We start from the raw sequence: 22,662 nt of genomic DNA, 5'->3' as shown, positions 1-22,662 counted from the left end.
TCGGGTGACAGCCGCAATTGGAACAGCTCGCGTGCCATTGAGCTGCAGTTTCGGAAGATAAGACAAACAACGGTGTGTGTGTTTTCAGGGTTTCCTTGTTTGTTACCTCGTTATGTTTTCCAGTCAGCAAACCTGCGGTCAAGGTGGCAGTGATATGCGTTTGCTCGTGAAACAACAGTCCGCATTTTGCGTATATCCGTGCATGTCAATTGCATGTCAATTGGTTCATTCTGTCTTTCTTTCTTTTTTTGTTCTTGCTAAACGTCTTTTACTCTGTAATGCGAGCACCAACTTGACACTCGACGCCATGACATGACTTTGGGCGGCTGGGGCTGAAATGACAGCGACAACTGAACGCGTATTCGGTGTGCGTGGTTTGGCAGCATTTGCTATCCACGGAACGCTGAATATGACCCATTACGGTTTACCAAATCACCGCCGTCAGGGCACCAGCGGAACTAAATTCAATAAACTCCCTATTTGGATAAACCTGAATTCAATAGGCTCCTTACCTAGATACGGCTTGCACCATCGGCATCATCATCATCACAGCCGGCACCAAGGGACCAACACGCTTATCATTATCCTCATCAGCATCGTTCTAAGTGACTGCGATACGTGTCATTCATGAAATAGCGGCATTAGTCTTTCATTTTTGCTTTGTGTACCGGTAGCACGCACCGAAATGTTGCTTTTATGCATTCGTTCCTTTTGTAATTTGCGTCCTTGAATTCCTGTCGGTGATAATGGCCGCCTGCGGATGAAACCTTGACGAAAGCTTCGTAAACGCCCCCCATTGGAGCGTCTTATCACTGATGTTGGTCCGGAACGCGGAATACGTTTCTAAATGGCCACTTCGAGGTTATCGAATCGCGGCAACAGTGTGACAGAACCGGAATACGAAAGCTCCTCCGGAAATCTCCGGCGATCAATCATCTCCAGCCCCTTCCGACATCATATAGATAAACCTGTCGCTCTACACCGCAGAGTGGTGGCCGTACGTTATATGTCCTTCTCTTTACTATTTACTTCACTCCCCCCCCCCCCCCCCCCCATTATTTTTTTCAGACCAGTCTATGATGAGTTGAACAGGCGCTGTGTAGCCAACTAAGCGTCGGCTTACTGCATTACGTAATCGTTAATGGGTCAACCGGCCCACGTAATGACATTTTCGAATTAACAATGTCTTCTGAGTGTAATCTTTTTTTTCAACCATAATTATTTGTCGTTGGCTTTGCTTCGTTCATCCTGGCAATGCGATGACACCTGTACTTTTATTATTATTATTATTATTATTATTATTATTATTATTATTATTATTATTAGCACATGAACTTCAGTGCGAATAAGTACAGAACATTGGTCTACTGACCACGGGCCCGCATACTAAGAGTCCGTGACCAAGGGCTCGTATTCGCGAAGCCAATAAAGGTCCCAAAAATAACGTTACTCTTTGGAAATGTAATTCGCAATGTCTATCTGCTACAGATGTGCGCACGAGCGATGTGATTCTTAATGGCTTAACGACATCGGTGCGACAGCACAATTTCAAGTGACGCCCCAAAGACTCTGCCTGAAGTGCTCAGACGTCCCTCCCGTACAGCCGCCCGTCTTCGCGGTCGTATACGTATACACTCACTCTAGCCACTCGCTAGGGCATCGCCTTCCGCTCTTGCTTTCTGTGCTGCGCCCAGCCATAAGGGGCCGCTCGGCGGACCCCGGGCTTTCCCCTTTCAGAGCGTCTGGTCTGGGTCAGCGACGGACGGACAGACTCGGTGCTGTGGCTCCGTTGCTAGGCCGGTCACGGTTTCTCCGCCGACGTGTGCTGGGCAGCTAAGGAGCAGCCCACACAATGCGTGCGGCGTATAGACGACGAACACGAAGGGAGGGAGGGGGGGGGGGGTGCTGAGTACCCGGCCAGCCGTGGCTCCTTCGCGCCCTGCGCTGCCAGTTCGATGCAGCGAAGCCAGATCTTATAGTTCTCGAGAATGCGAGCCGAAATGCTTCCTAGACGAAAAATAGTCCTCTACACGAGCTCTGAAGCGGCCACTTCTACGGACAACATCTCTGCATGACGCTTTGTCTTAATAACTACTGAGCCTACAGTCCATGTATACCGCACTGCCGCGTGCTCAGATCGAAGTTAGTAATCGGCGGGCGGAGCAATACACGTTTCAGAGTGTCCTCCTCACCCTTAAATGGTGAAACCTTGGTTGCCGTTGCGAGCGTACTGCTCCAAATTGTAGTTGACGCGCATCGGGTTGTTCCTCGCGAGTCGGTTCTTCTTCCTGCTCGTGTAGGACAGAAAGGGCAGGGAAGCAACGCGAGTAAAAAAAAAGACAGGAAAATTGGTGTACGAGCTGAGCATTTAGAGAAGAAGCGGAGAAGGAAAACGAGGAGTAAGAAGAACGTCGAGGCCGCAGCCGCAGCAGCCAGCGGACGATAACGGTAGAAGCCAACGCTGGGGCAAGCGAAAGTGAGGGCGAGAGTTGTCGTTGGTACAAAACCAAGCTTACGGTCCCGTGCACGGAGCTTCGCTCGCGTCGGTCCTCAAGTGGAAGAACCCGCGGACCGCACGCGCGCGCGCGCACCCCTCCAGCGGAAAACGACCCAAAACGTCGACTCGTGCCCCCTCGCCTCCTCCTATCCCGCCCGGCCTCCAATACGTCGTCCGGCAGAAATACCACCAAGCCTCGGAGCCTTGGCATCTGGGAGCGTATACGCCACACAAACGTAAAACACGCACACCTCGCATCTCCCGCTCGCTCGCAAGAGTGAAGACGAAGAAAAAAAAATGGAGAAAGCGAGAGGGAATGAGAGAGCGGAAAAGACGTATGGAGGACGGCGCGAAAGAGGGCAAAACGGCGCGGCGGACAATAGGGAACACCGGTCACGATTTCAATTAGTACTTTCCATCTCGCGAGTCCCTTCGTCGGATCCCCGTGGCAAGAGGAGGGCCTTCCCGATTTTCCTTTCGTTAACTTTATTCTTTTTTTTTTTTATTTAGACACGTCGTTTTCGTTTCTTTTCTCTTTCTTTCTTTCTTTGTTTTGTGTGTGCACGAAGACCTGCAGAGTGTAAAGGAGAAAGTCAAGAGGGCACGAACAATCGAAAGGAATCAGGAGGAAAGTCCTCACGAGCGGCAAGAATGTTTGCCTTCGCTCGAAAATGTACCACTGCGTTCCCTAGCTGTCGAGTCGAGAGAGAAACAGATCAGACTCCGGCTGGGTGGCTGGCCAGCAGTCCGACAGTTCGCTTAAAACTCGTTGGAGCCTTTGTACTTTTTTTTTCTTTTTCGCGGGTGTGTGAAGGGGCCTGTACACGCAATATGAACATGCACATACATGAACTCGGCGCGAGCGGATCTCACAGCTCCGAAGTCGGCATTGTACAGTCGACATGTCAGCGTTTACATATAAACTGAGTGTGTGCCACGATCTAAGCTGCCTGTGTCGACGGGAAAAAATTGGCGACGCATCCATTCTTTGGAGATGATCGGCGACGTTAATGCGATTGGTAATCTGCCTTACGGTGGGCATGCATTTCGTTTAAATGATGCACCGGTTATGTCATTACCAGGGACACGTGCTGTATACTCAGTGGGACATACCCAGTGCACAGAAAGTGTTCGATAAAGTGAGCTCTTCACGCACGGGAGACGAGAACTCGCACGCGTCATAGTTCCAAGTGATACAAGGCGGCGTGACAGAGGTTCGTTGAAGAGCGGCACATACCCAGTCGTACGTACCCAGTCGTACGTACCCAGTGACCCAAGCTGCCGTCAGAGAGATTCATTGAAGAGCGGCATATAAGCAGCGACCCATGTTGGTCCCACGTTTGATTACGACTCCGGTTCCCTCTGCACAACAGCCTGATGCTCTACCAATTAGACCATGAAGTACCCAGACCCAAGTTGGCTCGGCAAACGTTAGCCGAGGACTAACATACAGGCAGACATGCCGCATACCAGGTGAAGTGACCAAACAATGCTAATCGCATTAAGCGTGGTGTGCGAACACAGCGCGCTCCTTCGTTGCTGTCTGTGAAACGTGAATCCTACCTGGGCTGGCCCGTGCGTCTAGCCGGGCTCCGTCGATCGCAATTGAAGGAGCCTGCTGCTGGTTGTCTGCGCAATCTGGACCGGAAGCTCGCTTGATACAACAGGCTACGTGAGCGCGACAGGCAACTTGCTTTGTTGCTGCAAGAATCTACTGCGCGTCGTCGTTTCATCGATTCACCAAGGTACGCTGCTGTGTAGAAGCCAGCGACATATTTTTTTGCCAGTGTTTCCATCATCGTTACGATAAATCAGTTACTCAGTCAGCCCAGCGGGTAGACTCTGTCCACATTCGTCGGGTTCTTGTCAACTCCTCTTGTGTATAACGTGGGCGGGCAGCTCACGCGTCAAGCCGCGGCGACGTTGAAGCAAAATTTGTCGCTCCTGATTTCGAGGCGGTCTTAAGCTCGGAAGCTCTCTAGTTTCCCTGAGCTGTCACTTCGGTGCGTACGTACGGTTTTGGCGGGTAGCATGCACCAATGTATTCTGATGCACTTCAGTGTTTGCATTTACAAGGGTGGAGGCTTGGGAAAATTGGCGATCCATGATCTTCTAGGTGGAGCGCACACAAGGAAAATACACAAGGAAGGAATGGCACAATGCACTCGTAGAATATCCGCAGTTACAAAAGAAAATACTCATGCTAGTACGGTCTTTATATGGACAGACATTCATTGGCCAAGAGCCGTTACGAATACGGAATTTTGTACATAGGGCGTGTGATGTATTCGAGCGGATTAGCGACAGGGTCACATATTTCTGTTCCACCCTTGTCTCTTTTTCGCTGTCTTCGCCCTGCATACTGGCGCACATTTCCCCCCTTTCATTCCTCTGTGAAACCTCTTCTTCTGCGCGGAAGTTAGGTCTAGTTTAACGACTCGTTGATCTCAACCAACGAATTACAGTCGCGATTCATATGGGCCGTTGATGGGGGATAATTGGTCAATGATGCGTTACAAATGCGGCCGAAAGGCCCGATATGCGCTGTTAACCCTTCGTGCCGATTCCTAGTGATGGATAGTAGCACTCAGAAAGAATGAAATTAAGGAATTCTCACGAAGGCCGCGCCGGGACAATGTGGCACCGAAACCAGTGCAGCCGTTCGCGACAGCATATCTGGAGGACTTCTGGTCGCTCCTTTTCCTCGCCCAACATGAAAACTGCATCAAAGTCGTGCATAACAGACACGCATGCTCTATGAGTGAACGTTCCTCGCAACACTCGCGCTTCATTTCTACCTCACCATGTTTCCTTTGTCTGATTCTCCGTGTGAGGTTGCTGTTATTTTTGGGCTTCCTTCCATGTTCCGTGAACCTGAGGCGCTGCGGTGGATATGCGGGTCTGTGACGATTTCGAGGCACCGCGGTGTCTGCTGGAAGGGGACGCCCTTCTCCCCTTTCACGGTCCCTGCCGCCGCCGCCGGCTGCGTGCCGCGCGCGGGCAAACGTGCGTGATGGCTGACAAATTGGGCCTCCTAATCGGTCCTGAGTGGCGCCGACGCCGGGCCCCTCTCGCGCGGTGTCTGTGTGTGTGGTGCGCCCGTTAACGGCTGGTACGGTCTGCTTTTCTCCTTGAACTGCGAGGCCGAATGCACTGGTGGCGGTTCGTTTGGGGCCATTCCGGCTTCATTTTGCCCCCGCCTGCAGTTGCAGGTGTATGCGCGCGTGCATTCTTTTGTTCATGGCGCCGAGCGGTTCACCAAGGCGTGGCGAACCAGCAAGTCACTGTAGGCCAAAACATTTCGTTGGGACTTCGTCAGTCGCCTGAAGTATGGGACGTTGGGTGTTTGTAAATATAGTTTGCCCATAATTTGTCTTGAAGCTCTGGAATTTTTAAAGGAAGCTTACGTTTGTTTTATTGGAGCAAGCTCAGTTGTTGCACGTAAGCTGAGCTTATGTCAAGTGTTGTTTTCTATTTTTGAGTTCTTCGAATTTATTCCGTAAATTATTAAATCGATGCTCTATTGAATGTGCTTGGAGGATCCTGGTGTGCTGATTGTGCCTCTCGTGTAATTCTGGTTCTAACTGAAAGTACTTCATTTCAGTGTTGGCAATGAACGGTTGCCTTTTGCTTATACGCTGCCTTCAGTGTGCAGTTACTGTGACGAACAGACATGGGGTATGTTCTGGTGAACTCCGGTATTCTGTCAATCACTGTACAGGGTGGTTTTCTTTCTATAGGCGTCAGTTTATGCGTTGGCAGCGTGGACCAGTCCTTCGGTAGTTACGGGATGTTTACTGTAACATAGCATTTCAGGTTCCCCTGTGTGATACATTTTCACCAAACTGCATGGCTCATTCCAAAAGCCCTTGTACACCGTTTTGTATTCATCGGAAATTCAAGAAAGCCCGGCTTTTGTAGCATCTGAGGTACTGAAGCATCGTACTGCTTGGTGCGCTATAATGTTATACAAAGGAACAAAAACACATAAACACATGTGCGCAATGCCCTTCGTATTCTCCAATTAAAATTTATTTTGAATTGGAGAGTGTGCGCTTTCTTCTGCTAAGAGCTGTCAGTAGAAATCTCTGACGTCGTTGAGACCAAATAAAACAAGGTAGTTCAAATCGAAAATGAAAGACATCCTGATCGCGTTTTTCGATGTGGAAGACATCGTCCGCAGTGAGTTCTTGCCACAATCACAGATGATCACTCACGAAGTGTGCGAAAAGATCCTGAGACATTTGCGCCGCCCACTGTACATGTTCTGGCAGGACAAATCTTTACTGCTGCATTAGGACAACGCAGCAACTCACATCGCGTTCGGTATCCGGCTGATCCTGGCCGAATGGAACATCGCCATTCTGAAAAAAAAAAAAAAAGCACTCTCTATTCCCCTGATCTTACACCCTGTAACTTTTTTTTTGTTCCCCACGTTGAAAGCTTAAATATGCTAGTAACGGCGAAGCTGCGGAATATTCCAAACGACTCCTTGCAGCGGGAAATCAGGAATTGATCATTCCTATAAATTTTCGGATAGACATCCTACGGAATGAGGCCCACTTTTCCCGCAAGCTGAAATAATGTTTGCGGCTAAGCAATTTGGAAAGAATAACTCGAGCGTCTTCATTGCTTCAAGGTCATCAAGCCCCTGGAACGAGCTACAGCTTTTCAGCCGCTAGTCCTACCGGTGCGTCAGTCTGGTGCACGAAGAGAGACCGTGCTGCCCAAGCCGTCCTTGGTACAGCATATCAGTTGCACCATTTATGCCGCCAGTAGGGTGGAATAGCCAGAAATACCACCGTAGCCTAGACCATTATGCTCTTGGAGTTCTTTCCATTGGAACACTTACCCTGCAGTGCTAATGGACAAGTCCTTCCAGGATGGGAAGAACTTGAGGACGATGACTTCATGGACATAGTCTGCTTGCACATCGGGTGGCTAAAGATAGTGCATGTGAACAAAAAGAAATGTTGTCCGTGCACGAAGTTTTCATGGGTGTTGTTTTTATGCTGCATGGTTATCGCGTGCATTGACAGCATCGAGGGTCAACAAAGCCGAGACGTCAGCGAGTGCCAGTCGCTGCTAGTGAAGAGTATGCCGGTTGAAACGTCTCGTATGTATAAGGTATAAAGGGGCGCAGAAACTTATCTTTTGTATCCGTACGTCTGTTTCTAGAAGCAGACTATCGGTAACATTGCCCATTGTTGAGTGACATTTGTAACAGTAAGCTGAAGCAATCTGGAAGCATCTTATAAACTTCTTTAGATCGCTCGTAGATATCTTTTCGCCATCTTACAGTCTATGTCGCTTCTTTTTCTGCATGCACAATCTTACAGACTCAGAAGCTTGAGTAGTCGCTTATCGACAGTTTATAAATACAACATATATATGTCAACAAACTGTCTACATACCAGCAACGACAAATATTGAAAATAATGTATATAAAAGATTTATTTCTGGCGATCCTTGGTTAGCATCGGCATCCGCATCTACAAATGAACCGATACTCTGCTTGGGATTCTACAGTTGCCGCTGGCATCTTCAATCCTTCGACTTGTCGCGTACAGCTCTAAGTGACGCCCCTTTTTGCACGAATGCATTTCCGCCGTCTTTCTATCCGTTCTCCAAGCAACGATCCGCCCGCTATAATTTCTTTTTCTTCTCTCTTTTTTCCACGTTCGCCTTCCCGCGCCGATTCGTTAACGCCTACTTCGCCCACGTCACGTTGCGGTGTGCAACGCTCCTCTGGTTCTCAGCCCGCGCTCTTCCTTCCGAACGTGCGAACTTAATGCGCTAAAGACTACGCTAAGAGCGGAAGAGGTGGTCTAGGAGAGGTGGGGAGAGACGGGGAGGGGGTGGAGGGCACTTGGCGGCGGGCGGAAGGGAGGTGGTCCTCCAATTCGCGAAGCTGCAGCGGTGGTGGCGTTTTTTTGTTTTCTTTCTTCGACCCCGCCTGAGGTACAAGGAAAAACGCGCGCATCCTGCCACGGCGCTGTGACAGATGACTGTTATATTTGGCGCGCGCGCGCCGGAGAGCTCTGCTTTATTTCTCCGCACGCCGTCGTGCATGCGGTCTCGTTGGAGTGATTACGCGCTCACGCGTTAGATTGAGTTTTGCGTGTAGCATGCAGGCGGGCGTGCGCCAGGCATGCACCTCGTGAGCGCGCGCGCTTTCTTCCGCTTTGAACCGGATTCGCGGGCTTTTGGTGACCCGCGCGGCAGCCTTATTTCGGAGCGCACCTTCGCCGTCGTTCCGATTTCTTGAGCGAGTGCTTTCGCGGTCGCAAAGGCGGCTTCGCTTGTTCTGCTACTCCGAAGGAAACCTGGGCTCGCTTTCTCTGCAATGACAGGTGATTAGCCGAGTCACCAGAGAAGGCGCTAATACACACGCGATAGCTACTTTGCTTGAAGCTATATATTGAAGACACGTGAATAAGGGTAACGGAAGTACGCGATTTTTTGCGTGCGTGACTCGATGAGACGAGGATAGAACTGAACAGATTCTGCAAGCTTGCCGAATGTTAAAATCAACATTACCGTGCGCTGTGATGATATATACAGCGATACAAGGAAAGCTGGGGGGGTGGGGGTGGGGGCTAATCAAGACTAAGTCCAATTGGCTACACTTCAGAAGGGGAGAGAAGTAGTGGGAACGTGAATAGAACGAAAGAGAAGATAGTTAATGCATGCATGCCCGGGCTCGAGAACTACAAGTTAAGCCTGTAGTATAAATCTTACACTGGCCCATAACTTCATTAGCAGCAAACCCTGGCCAATCAGCTTCTTGCATTTATTAGGTTGTGGAAAATCGCAATGCCAATAGATGAGTGCGCGTGCTTTCCTTCGTTGCAGCGAGGCAGACTAGACGAAGTCAGTCCTTGCCCATAAGTAGTTTCCTGTGTTAGTTTTCTCGAAATGTCTCATCCTGTTTATAAAGCAACAAAAGAACCGAGGGGTCACGTAAAAGTAGAGGTTCATTTCAGGAAGTGCGGAAGAAACACCATCAAGCAGTGGTCTGTTGGTGGCTGAGGGATGTTCCTGGCCCCGTGAACGTTCATTGAGCGGTTAGTCAAGCTCAGTTCTGTGTCTGCTTTCTTAAATGTTTTTTTTTTTTTCGACAACGTCTGCAACATAGCTGAGTGTGACAAAAAAAGAAAGCCTAAAGGTACTCCTTCAATGTCCAAAGCCTCAGCGCCGCCGAAAGCCTTTGGTCCGTAGTGCTCCCCTAATAGTATGAACGCTTTATTTTCGTGCCTCGCAATCTACGCTACAATACGGTCTAGCACGTGCCTTACGGGCTGCGCCCAGCTTATGAGCGAGACCGAGGGCGCCGCTGCATTAGGCCGTTCCGCAGCGTACGGTGTGCGTATACGCCGCGTTGCAGTTGCGGCACGGAAGACGACCACGGCGGCCCGCAGGGATGGATGGTCGCTCGGAGGGTGCGGCTGCGGCGGCGATGGGCTGCCGCTGCTGTCTTTCTTTTTTTTCTTTCGCTTCTCCCTGAAGTACGCTGGCGGTGGTGCGTATGGAGTGTGGAGCAGCTATGTACGCCTGCATGCCACTAATTCGGTGCAGCAGAACAAATCCGGTGGCCAATCCTGCACACAGGTGGGCTACCTACGACACTTTGATGGCGCAGGAGAACATGCTTCCAAGTTTTCTCTCTCTCTCTCTCTCCCTCTCTCTCGCAAACGCGCGTGTTCACATGCGCGCAGACATTTAGGGACGTACGGGCACACGCTCACACAAATAGGTCCACTAAGGAATATTGTGTCTTTCGCCAGCGATCTAGACGGTGACAGCCGGGTGAAAATAATGCTATCATTCTGCCAAACTTCCAGCGAACAGGATGTTGATTCGGCCTTAGAAGTGGCCTGGTCGTCGAAGCACGCTGCAGAAAAGCACGTGTACTGGACTGATGTCAGGACCTCCAGTTAGCCTTGGTACTAAAGCCACAGCATAAATGCAGCCGGAATTTTCTGACGCCTACATGGGGGCCGTATATAAAGCATTGCAATCCTGCTATTCGGCTTTACGTGGCTCATGCTGTGTGCCATTGGAATGCAGCTAAGCTTAGAGCATCTACATTTTCCATGCCGCAAGCTTAATATAGCCAACCATGCGAAGAAGCAGAAGAGAGAGAAGAAAGAACGACTTCTGTTCAGCGACTTCCACGAGCGCAGTTATAGTGTAAGTTTGGGAACCTTTCCATGGCTCTGCGCGTGTCAGGATGTCCCAGCCCAATATTGTACTCTGGGGCAATCGTACCGCGCTGCTGTCTGCTCTACTGGTTACAAGACTGCGGCCGCAGCAAGCTCGATTGAACGGGCTTTCCCTCCCAGCCTTCGCCAGCGATGCAGCGAACTTCGCCGTCAAGCTGAGGCGGAGATGTAGGAGAGCCTCCGCGAACGGCGTGCGACGGGGCGACGTCCCGTCGGCAATCCGTTCAGGCGTCCGTCCGACCTCCCGTGGGGTCAGCCCGCGATGAGCACACGCCTTCCTCGCACGGGGCGCATCTTCTCTCGCCACAGCAGCAGTTCTGTAGAGTCGCCGGTTGGCTGAGTTGGATCTCCTTCGAGGCCTCACCCCACTCTTATCTTTGTTTTTTATTTATTCGGTCCCGGAAACAATGCTGCGACGACGACTGGTGGCATCCGTGCACACATTCGACACCGCCTGTAGATGGCGCCACAGCAAGTGAACCCAATCTGAGCAGGTATTCAAAACGAAATTACTGGAAGTTGCTATAATGACGGAATTCCTACTTACGAGGTTACGATTTAAGAGCTATAGCATTTCGTAATACGAGGTGTGGTTGGAAATAGACTTCAAGGCTGGGAGATTAACCAGTGTGAATGCCAGCCGGCTACCCGGTGCTGAGAGAAGGAATAAAAGGACTGGAAAGTGACAGAAGAGACTATAGATAGTAAAGTAAAGGAATATATATATATATATATATATATGTATATATATTGCTAAAATAAGGACGATGACGCTCGCTGCCACTCTTAGTCTGTCACCCAGTGCTCATTTCCTCAAGTAGCGTAGCAATGCGTTTGAAGCCTTGCGTGTTGAACTGTTGAACAGGGCCTGAACCGATGTGCGAGGATTCTCTCTTTCATCAAGGGGCCGGTGACTTGCAATTTGTCAAGCGCCGACGAGAGCAGTTTTTGATTCACACTGTAACGCAGGCGGACGCAGTGGAGATGCATGCCTGATCATTTCTAAGCCGCAGTTGTCGCAAGCAGAGCTGTCAGATATTCCTATGTGAAATGAATGAACATTCGGGAATGTCATGCAAAGCCGCAGGTGGTTCAGCGTGACGTGGCTTGAGACGTGCCTACCGATCGTCATATTACACATATTGTAAGCGAAGTTGGCCGGAGAACGATGAAAGAGCTCTTAACGAACAAAAAGCGGCTGTGAACTTGGCGCCTGTTTTCTTTTCTGAGCTATAACGCGACGGATGCAACCACAGTGTAGTATAAGAATAATTCTGCCTTACCCCTTTACTGCACGTCGTGGGTTCAATTCCGGAGACTGGCAATGATTTTTGCATTCCCCCTCCGTCGGACTGCAAGAGCGCTCGTATAGCATTGGGTGATCGTTAAAGAACCGCAGCTGGTCAAAATTATTCTGGTGCTCTCCACTACTACCTCTCTTATAGCTCCTGTATTGCTTTCCATGTGGTGTCATGGCCCGGGAATTAATTGACGTTTTGTTGTAAGACTATACGTACTATTACGCCAGCACTAAACCCGAACGTGCAGAATAGAACACCTCACCCTTATAACTTGAAATTGCGTTTTGTGTTTGCGGGTCTGGTAAGTTCGCTAAATGCACTCCTTCAAACCTAAGCGTCTATAGGAACAGTTGCCGAAGTCTCCCACGCATGTACGAATGTGGAGAACTAAATAGACTTACTAGCCTGTTTTGTCGTACTCGCTCTCATTGCGGTGGAATATTATGTGCGAGTTTTGCATAGAAATACCAGTCAGTGAGCGCTCACAGTGTTCCAATTTAAAGTCCCAGATGCCTTTCGCTAATCGGTTTAAGGAATATCGTTGCCGCACATAGCCGTTCGTGATAAAAATTATTTTGTTATATGTAAGAAAGTTCATGCCAGCACTTATAGGCCGACTAGTGACGACGACGAAGGCTTCTGCAAAGCTTATCTAGTCTTGTTTTTCCTTTCCTTTCCTTTTATATTTCATATATCCCTCTTGTTCCAAGCGATTACTGTTTGATCATGGAGCAAACGTGTTTATCTTGTGTTCTTATGTAACATCAGCATTCGTATACAGAAAGTTGACTCTTAAGAGGTAAATTGACGTCGTCCTGATTTGCTGTTATATCAGCAATGTCGATGTACACCTCCGTCAGTCGTTTGAACAACAGTTGGCGCAGAGCTACGCTCCACAGATGTGCAGGCATTCTCACTCAATATATGCGCTATCTATATATTGAATGTATAGATAGGCATAGATATGCGCTTCGCACTTGGCAATCTAAAGTTTTGTGCAACACCAGCAGGCAAGCTGCGATCTCAATTGTATCTAAAGGCCTGTGTTATCGGTGGGTCCACAGGTTTTCGCACGAGCGCGTGATCTTCGAAACTGTAAAATTTGTGGCCTATGCCGGCAACCACGTGCACAGTGCTATTACATCACTGCTGCCTTACAATCTGTTTTCAATATATACCCCCAGTATTGTTCCCACTCAGTTGCTCATGAAGTTCCCGTTATTTGGATGCATTTGGTGGCGACCGTTTACGAGAGCCAAGCTGACACGTTAGATAACTCCATCCTTGAAAACTATTGCAGCTAGTACAGACGAGGACAGGCACATGAAAGACACCGGCACCTCTGGGAAAGGAAGATGCTTCCCTGGCAGGGCTTCGATTTTTATCCTACAGCTTCATAGGGACTATGCGAATGGCATCTGACGAAGAGGCCAAACACACACACAGAGCTAAAACCTGAAATGACATCTATGCCCAGCCATCACGGAAGACCAGTACATGGCTGTGGCGTTGCGCTGCTGAGCTTGAAGTCGCGGGTTCGATCCCGACCACGGCAGCGCCATTCCGATGGGGGGGTGGAATGCAAAAAAACTTTCGTGTACCATTCAATGAATGCACGTTCAAGAACCTCAGGTGGTCAAAATTAATCTGGAGACTTCCATACAGGTATGCGTCATAGTCAGATTGTGGTTTCGGCACCTAAAACCCCTGAATTTAATTAACTCCCTTTTTTGTAACATCCATGCTTGATAGACCAATAAATAAAGCGCTCAACAAATAACAAGTGTCAACAAATAAATCTCTCGTACCTGTTCCTGTTTTGTTTGTCAATTCAGCTGTTTCCTAAAAAAAAAAAAAAAAAAAAGAACGACCTTCACACCTTCCGTCGCATCAGACTAACCATACTGTACAAACTGTACGATTCTAGCGCAAGCTATCTGCTTACAATATGTAAAATAAAATGTAGATGGGTGCACCGTGCAAGCAAAACTATAACACGGGCAACCCAGTGCATTCTTTGAACGCGTTGTAAGCATTTGTAGAAAAAGATAAGTATACTTAAAATTAGAGCAATATTTTGACTGAATAGTGAGCAACGTATCGCATTTATTCTCACGAAAATATTCGTAAGAATTTCGCTTCCGGGGTCCTACAGGACAGCGGTCACTCTCCACGTGCGATAGCTGGAAAAAGGAGCCCTGCTTAGAATAATTCGCCACCGGGCTTCTGATACGGATACTTTTTTGCGAGTCCCGGTCCGCGGGTGATCTCCGACATGTATCCTCGTTGGTTACTCCGTCCATCGCATCAACCATAAGCCTGATGCAGCGGTCGCGGGTTTCCTATCGGCACGCGGAAACCGATTTGCGTCCGCGTCTCTGATGGCACGGTCTTCTTGTTCCTCAGACAGACCGTCGCCGCTCGCAAAGAGGGACTGATAGTGCTTTGGTGGCCATTTATTTTCCGCGCGCTTGAAATGTCCCCTCTCCCCCCTCTCACCATTCCAGTCGGAGGGGCGGGGGGGGGGGAGGCGCAGCCGGTACGAGGCATGTCCGGATTCCGTCTCCTTGTGATTCCTTGTTGGCTATTGCGAAGTTTTTAAGCTTGTAGTTCCCTTTATAGGGGTGCATTGATGGGAGGAAAGTATGCACGTACACTATTGTACACTGGACAGATGACGTGTGACGTGACTGTGCGTATTCTTCCCTTTTTTTTCTTTCTTACAGTTAAATGAATGGAAAACCCATTCTCCGCCCGTGATCAGAAAAGAGGATTCCTAGTACATATTTTCTTTTCCTTTCTCTAGTTTCATGCGCCTTGGTATAGACGGAAGATCCTGCCTTTAAGCTACAATCAACATCGATACTTATAGCAACTTAAACGCGCGTACATATAATTCCATGTAAGATAACACCATATTTTCACGGCTAGAGCTTCAAATAGCAAGAATGACGTTTCGCCATATTGGCATTAAGAAATGATATATGTTAGACGTCTGTATAACCTCTCAAACGGAAAGAGGGGTAGAACAGAGGGGCCAGATTTTTTAAATAGTCACAACCACATGAAGCATGGGAAAGCATAGGTTTTCTTTTCTTTCTTTTTTTGTCGCTTCTTATTGAAATGTAGAAATGGTAATAATGTAAAGGGAAATGAAAGATCATGAAAAATAACTTGCCTCCCAGAGGGAGAAGACACACGTATGCCTAAGAGCGCGAACTAAGACGATAAAAATAACTGTGTGATCGCGTATATTCCACTTTTTGACATATGTAATTCTCTTAGCTCGCAATAATATGTCATCCGTACGCCTGAACTAGCATATATATAGCCCAGCAAAGGCTTTGTTAACCCGCCAGTGGGTTAAGTGATACGATAGTGGTCACTGATAGTCACAGTGGTCACTGATACGTATCTTTCCGTGCCAGTGGTGTTCTGTTTATTTATTTTCGGAAATTTACGATTGGCAACATCGCCAGTAACCGCAAGCAGCGACATCACGTATTGATATCGCCGGCGCATGCAGCTACGTCGGGCTAATCCACCAGGCTCTCTCTCGTTAGCCCCACATTTGCACGTATATATACCTCCCGTCCGGCTATATACTCTCCATGTGACCGGCTTTCATCCGCCGACTCTTTGCACCTGCCGCCCTGAGGCATTTTCGCTTTCGACACCTGGACCGTGTAACGAGCAAGAGATTCGGCCATTACGTGGGCCAGCCGTATACCGTGGCCGAGGCACTCCGGTCCATAGCATTTTTCGCACGCTGGCGTCTCTCTTCTTCTTCAGGGCGCCGCGAGACGCGATGAAAAATGGACGGGATGCCGTTGATGGATCGCGGTGCGCCGCCCTGTTTTTTATGCACGCCCGGGGAGAATGAGCGAGCGGCGAGCGGTCATTCGGATGCAGAAGCAGCTACGTACGTACGAGCAGATTTGTCGGCAACGGCGGCGGCGGGTACCTTGCATATGTGACGACGATGTCGGCACGTCATAATGGGCACGGGCGCGTGGCGTGCTCGCCTCGAACACGCGGAGGCGATTGCGAATGCGTTGAGCGTCGGAGGAACGAGCGGATTTTCGAGAATCGGTTCCGCAATTTAGCAACGGTCCTTGCGTAAGCTGCTTGAGTGGCGTACTTGATCGCTTCCTCGTTGGCACATCGGATGACTTGCGTATACCTGCTAGCGCACTAAGTATAGTTCGTCCACTGATTGACACTTTTGGCTCACTAGCTTTCTCACTAGCAGTAAAGTTCTCTAGAGAGAGAGAGAGAGAGAGAGAGAGAACTACGTACATGACTGCTCTAAATGTGAAGCTTGGGAAGTGACACTGCACGGCTGATGTCTAGGCGTGGTACACTGCCGGTGATGAGTCACAAAATTAATATTCTATGCAGAGTGATCACGCAAACACGCAAGTGGTTATAGAAGACAGGCCGAAGGACACGTGTGCTACATACACGCAGGAGCTATTCGTAATTCCTCGTCAGTGCATCTAGCTCGAAGAAATATTAGAGGCGGCTTCGTTACGCCCATCGCGCATGCGATGCTTCCCAGCGGACCGATAATGACCAGCAGCTAGAGTTGCCGTGCAAATGCAGGGTTAGCCTTGCTTAGTCGCTCGATCGATCTTTGTAAATTGACCGCTTAATTGTTAATTTGCCTACATTATATATTTAGTTTTTGTTTAATAATAATTCAGAGCAGGACATCAGCTTTGCACAAGCAGCTATGCATCAAACAAAGCGCAGTGCGTGGCCGTGCATGATCGTAGCGTATATACACACATGTATATTCTGTCTTCGGCTTTGCTAAGCAGCCTAAAAGAAGGGTGTTACGCCGTAGTCTCGTGTCATCGAGGTGCCGCATGCTTCGCCACTTACACGTCTCGTATGCAGCAGTTTAAACGTGCACCGGTGTGTTTACGCGGCCACTTAGTATTCTCTCCGACGCGCCGGGCGCGTGATGGAAGACCCGGGGAAAGCCCGCGTCGTCCGGCCGCTTCCGGCACAAAAATGGCGAGTGGCCATCGCGCACTGCAACACACCAACACTTCCCATCGAACGACGCTGCGTGAGATTTCTGCGAGCCGATGCAAGGCTTATACGGAATGTGCACGAATGCGGCCCGCACGCATTAACTGGAACTTTATGTGTGCAGCCAGGAAACGTGGATAAAATAAGCTTCCGTGACGGTGTATTGGCACACATGTACTTTAGGCATAAGAATATGGGGGTAAATTTATTTCATCTCGGAATTCGACATTACATGAGAACCTTGAAGGTCTGAGCTCATGATTAAGCGCCAGAAAATCAAAATGACCAATTGTAAGCATTAAGAAGTCGCTACAGGGGCATGCAAGGAAGACGAAATGTCATATACTTAGAGGGGTGCGGGTTCTATACGATGTCCTAAATATTTGCCTACAAAACTGATCACACAGTCTGTGCCCAATTGCTTTCACCGTTGATGTCAATGTCATATCAAAGTTGTGTCGTCGGCGACGTCATGTCGCGGTCATCGTTGCAGCTTTAGTCAGCTAACTTCGCACAGAATCGCAGGAGTGAGTGAGTGAGAAAAAACTTTACTTCGAATCAGAACGATTCGCGCCCGGCGAGTTAGTGGGGTGAGGCATCCGCTGAGGTTACGGCCAAGAGTTCTTGTCTCCCGCGGCTTCCTTGGCGCGCTGGACTGCCCAGAGTTGGTCTTTTTGTAAAAAATTTGGGACGCTAAGGTTGTCGGAGCAGTAATTGGTGCCGCTGGAGTTGTGTTCGGAGGCAGAGGAATCAATGAAGTCTTCTGAAAAACTTTTTTTACAACTGGTAGTAACTATTCTTGCACGATCTGGCCAAATCATCCACTTATTATTTCCTCACATATTGTTAACTGCTTGCTAAATATATCTTAGTACTTGTGGGAATTTTTACTCACAGCTTAAATACAAAGTGCATTTTCTGACCTGTTAACCTGTTAGACCACTATATTCGCGTTTAGGTCATTTCAGACCTTTCAGACCTGTTCAGTGATATTCGGCCCCTTTCCTCACCTATTATCGCCTCTTCTAGCCATACCACGGCGTGCTTGGAGGCTACCGTCATCCATACCGCAAAACGCCAATGAAACTTTCCGTCTGAGCTTCCTGTGCGATCTATCATTACACCATTTTTTTTCTGAGCTTTCCCCGTGTGCAAATTCCCTATCGCAAAGCTTTGCCACATCATGAGTTTCCGCATAAGGCTTTTCGGTTAGCCCAAGGTTAGCGGTTCTATATGGAGGATGATCACCGGAAGATCGCCCGGCGACAACGTTGTCCGAGGGCTACCTTGGAACACTGCATGTACGAGCACCGGCACCTTTTTGGCTGGGCCTCCCCTTACCTGCTGCAATTCTACACGCACGATTTGTGAGCCAACGGGAGGAGAATGGCGACTCGAGCGCACACCGACCGGGCCCTGCGCCCGGGATGTATAGGTGTAAGAGTTTAAAAAGTATCTAGAACAAACTGGTTCGTCAGGTGAGAGAGAAGAGGGGGGAGGGTGAAGGTAGAAAGCAGAGCGGAAGGAAAAACGTGGCTGAGTCTCTCCGTGGCGGAGAAAAGGAGCTTGAGGTGGCCCCGGCTGATGGATTGCCCCGGCGCAATCATGCATCTCTGTCAGAGTGGCAAGTTCCCACCGGAGCTGAGCTGCGCAGGGCAGGCATGACATCCGTTGCGCGCACGCGCGCTCGCACACACAGAGACTTGGAAAAGTGAGGATAAAAGATAAGGAAAAAGAAGAATACACCAACGGCGAGGGAGAAAAGAAAGAAGAAAAAGCAAGAAGAAAAGAAAGTGAGACCCTTCACGAGGCAGAAAAAACACCGTCCTGAAAAATTCTCTCTGCCGGCCGCCGGTGCCGAGCCTTTCGCAACAGGTATCAGCCTTGGTCAGACTTCTCGAACTACGCTGCGGACGATCGTCTGGGAAAGTCGCACGTGTTGCCGTGTGATCGGTTACCTAGATGGGTTGGCCGCGGACACTCTGCGGGTTGGCGGTTGCAGGGCCAGGACTACAATGTTGACGATATCTGCAATCAATCAATCAATCAATCAATCAATCAATCAATCAATCAATCAATCAATCAATCAATCAATCAATCAATCAATCAATCAATCAATCAATCAATCAATCAATCAATCAATCAATCAATCAAGTCTCGGGACTTCTTTTCTAAGCTTTATGAAGACGGCAAAGCGAAGATGTTAACTGTACAGACGAACGTACGTTTAGCTACAAGAGGGACAGTGGCTATAAAAAATAAACAGCATGTTTCTTGGCTTCATGGAACGCTTTTCACACGCACTGCTGCATTACTTAGGAGCTTTATTACATAAACTAAACGATGAGTACTTCCTCGCACGCGTCTCCGTGCGTTCTGCGAATTTTCTCCTTTGGCTCATCTATCAGTACTTATTCCCGTTCTGTAAATCTGGGTAGCCAACGGGACACAGCTGGGTTGCCATTCCCGCCTTTCCTCAGTCACTTCTCTCTCTTACTGTCAGGTATCTGAGATATTTCTTGTCACCTCAGAGTTACAGCAGTGGACGTGAGCTGCGGTTTTAGCACCACAACAGGAAAAGGTGCACAGATGCACAGAGCCTCGTAATAACCTCTAATCATCGCCTCATGACTTCTGGCGGCTTGCTTCACGCGTTCCAGGAGCTGTTTCCTAAATAAAGCTTACTGCTACTACTATTGCTTTGTACGTATTACCAAGCTAACCTTTTCCTTCGGTTAATAAAGGGAAAATCAGACATCTACCCGTTCGTAGCAATTGATACAAAGCAATTCGTCCCAAATGCAAAAAAAAAAAAAAAGCAAACAGCTAGGTCCCAAAGCGGTACAAGAGTGTGTCGTTGATTTAGAAATGCTGAACACAAGTGGTGACAAGAACGACGCCGAGAACAAAAGGAACTGCGGTTCACATTGTCTCGAAACGTCGCGGCGACCGTTCGCGTTATTTCCTTTTCCCTTCGAAGTTCCTCGAGAGTCGATTCCGCTCGCTACCCACGACTGAGTTCGCTGCCCACGGTGCGCCCAGTTCCACTGATCCTTCTTCGCGGCCCTATCTCACGCCTCCGTCACGGCAGCGCTGTCGTGACTTAGTACACCCTGCCTACGCGCTATTTTCGTTTGTTCGTTTTGTCCTGTCGGTTATTCTTATGTAACTTTTACTCTTCGGAGAAACGCAGCTTGTCTGATACTCTGTCGTCCCAGCTGTGCCTCACGTGGGAATAGAGGCTGGCGACATGCTTACTTTCTGGGTTACGAGGACCTGATTTCCGAGAACATATCAGTGCAGAGTCGCCAATTGGGCATTGCCGATACATCTGCCGCTTAATTTCTCTTTAGGGGTAGAACGGTCCACAAAGTACGCCTGTGTTTGGTTGTCTTGAGCTGAGGGGACAAGTGCAAGAAAAATGAAATGGCTATGTTTGTTGCTAAAGAGATTAATTCTGCGTTAACGTTAAGCAAGGCTATACTAACCTAGATTTAATTTGCACGTTGTTCCTTCCTGATATTCAGTTCGAGAAATTATCCCAGGGAAAGAGAGCTAGATTGATATCTCGGGTGTACCTTCTCAAAGCATTAAAAAAAAATGTGCAGATCCACGCACATGTTCAAATGCTCATGAACCCCTCAACGAAGCGACCCGCTTCAAGCGGTTAATTAAATGTTGTACGTAAACAATTCCGTTTACTTACATTCTATGCAACGTGTATACTATCACGCAATGTTCATTTTTATGCACAGCAGAAGCCGGAACTTTCGTCTCATGTAAATTTTTATATTTCGATTAGGACAGCTTATATGAACGGTGGAACGCACAAACAAAATTACGTGGATACACGCTGTGAGGCGCCTATACGCAGCGACGTCACGAGGACGAATTAAGATGGCGTACAATGGTTGTCGAGGGGAGTATATGCTGACGACATTATTGTGTATGCGCAGGGCTGTACGACAGAGAAGCGCAGCTTATGGCAGCTTCGGTCAGTTGAACCACGAGTATTAGTGTTACGGCGCCGTATCAGTTCATATGCGGTACGGAATAGCTTTCACTGCTGTACCTGTTAATAAATGAGCATCATGCTTCCGTCCGCATGGGTTAAGCACATTACAGACGTCTTGGTGGAAGGCAGCCAGATTATTAGCAGTTTCGGTAAATTGACAATTTACCTGCGTCGTTCAGAAACAACTGGCGCGGGGGGTCAGGAGTTGGGGGAGGGACGTGCTTATAATATTAAATTAAATTTTGCGATGTTACATGCCAAAACCTGGACCCGAATATTAAACCGACTTCGGTTCAATTTTGGCCAACTAGGGTTTTTTAACATGCGCCCAATGCACGGCACAGGAGCGTTGATGCATTCCACCCCCCTCGGAATGAGGCCGCCGCGCCCGATATTCGATCCCGCGACCTCTATCTCAGAAGCACAATGTCGTAACCACTGAGCTACTGCAGCGGGTGTTCTTATATACCCTGAACAGATCGAGGCCTATCTGCAGCCAGCCACTTGGTGGGGAATTACTCGCTGTTTCCACTGCTTGCCTAACGGAATTACTACTCGCACCTTTTCTCGCCTTGCATATAATCTTATGTGGACACACGAGGCATTCGGTCAGAAAAGCGTAGCGCCACTTTATCGATATTCACCATGCCACAACCGAATGAAATGCGAGCAGCGTAATGCGTGGTTCTCGAGACATGAAGCGTGCTTTAACCATGGCTATACCGCGAACTGTTGCACAGTTGACAATAGATCGCCAATACGGTCGCGTTGTTCAAGACAGAATGTTTAATTAACTCCATTGCACACTTACAACCGTTATTATCCGAAGTTCACACCGGCATCTCACTCACATTCGCTCACGAAAAGCTGCTCTGTAGGCATGTACGACTAGCTTTCAGTATGCGCTACGATATGTGAAGGCATTCAAAGGGCACGATACGCGAGAGCGGGAACCGTATTGTGGCCGTTGTGCCCCCCCCCCCCCCCCCTCCTTCTCCGAGGAATCCATCAAACTGAATTTTATGTCGCTTTATATAGATATGCGGCGGAGGACTCTATAAGCCCCCCCCCCCCCCTCCCTCCTGACCCTCCACGCCTTCTCCCACACTGCCATGAGTTGGCGATGTGTATAAGCTCGTACACGTGTTCGGCCCGCTACCTCGTCCCGCAGTAACGCGTCCCATACCGCGTACGGCGACAGGCCCACGCCGGGGAGCTGACAAATTCCTGGGCGGGCCCCATACACGGGCTCGCGTTCTAAGGGTCACAAGCGTTGGGGAGGGGAGCTCGTTAACACTTGCCTGACTACGCACAATGGACGAACCCACGCACCTCGCCGAGACACCGTTTTCCATCACTCGACGTCTGCCCCAATGTTTCGCTCCCTGCAGCCAAAGCGTAACTTTCTATCTCGCCTTTTCTTTTTTTTTCTTTCAGTCAGTTGCTATGGCCGAACACTTCGACTAAATAAAAAAAAATTAAGGGATAAAGGGGCACGTAAATCCCGTGCTTCAGATTTTGTTTAGTTACATTGAGCTTCCTTAGGCACGGGAGTAAGTGGCTATTCGAAGGGTTTGGAGGTTG

General features: G+C 48.9%; 1 long non-coding RNA gene across 6 annotated transcripts in view; it reads left to right on the top strand.

The window, feature by feature from the left end:
* Window positions 1-22,662, top strand: part of LOC126522746 (uncharacterized) — a 785,183-nt gene that overhangs the window by 208,117 nt on the left and 554,404 nt on the right. The window lies entirely within an intron of this gene.

This window comes from Dermacentor andersoni, chromosome 6 (genome assembly GCF_023375885.2).
Source record: "Dermacentor andersoni chromosome 6, qqDerAnde1_hic_scaffold, whole genome shotgun sequence".
Taxonomy (NCBI): Eukaryota; Metazoa; Arthropoda; class Arachnida; order Ixodida; family Ixodidae; genus Dermacentor; species Dermacentor andersoni.
Note: the sequence above shows the minus strand (reverse complement) of the source record. Positions and strands in the feature narration are given on the sequence as shown.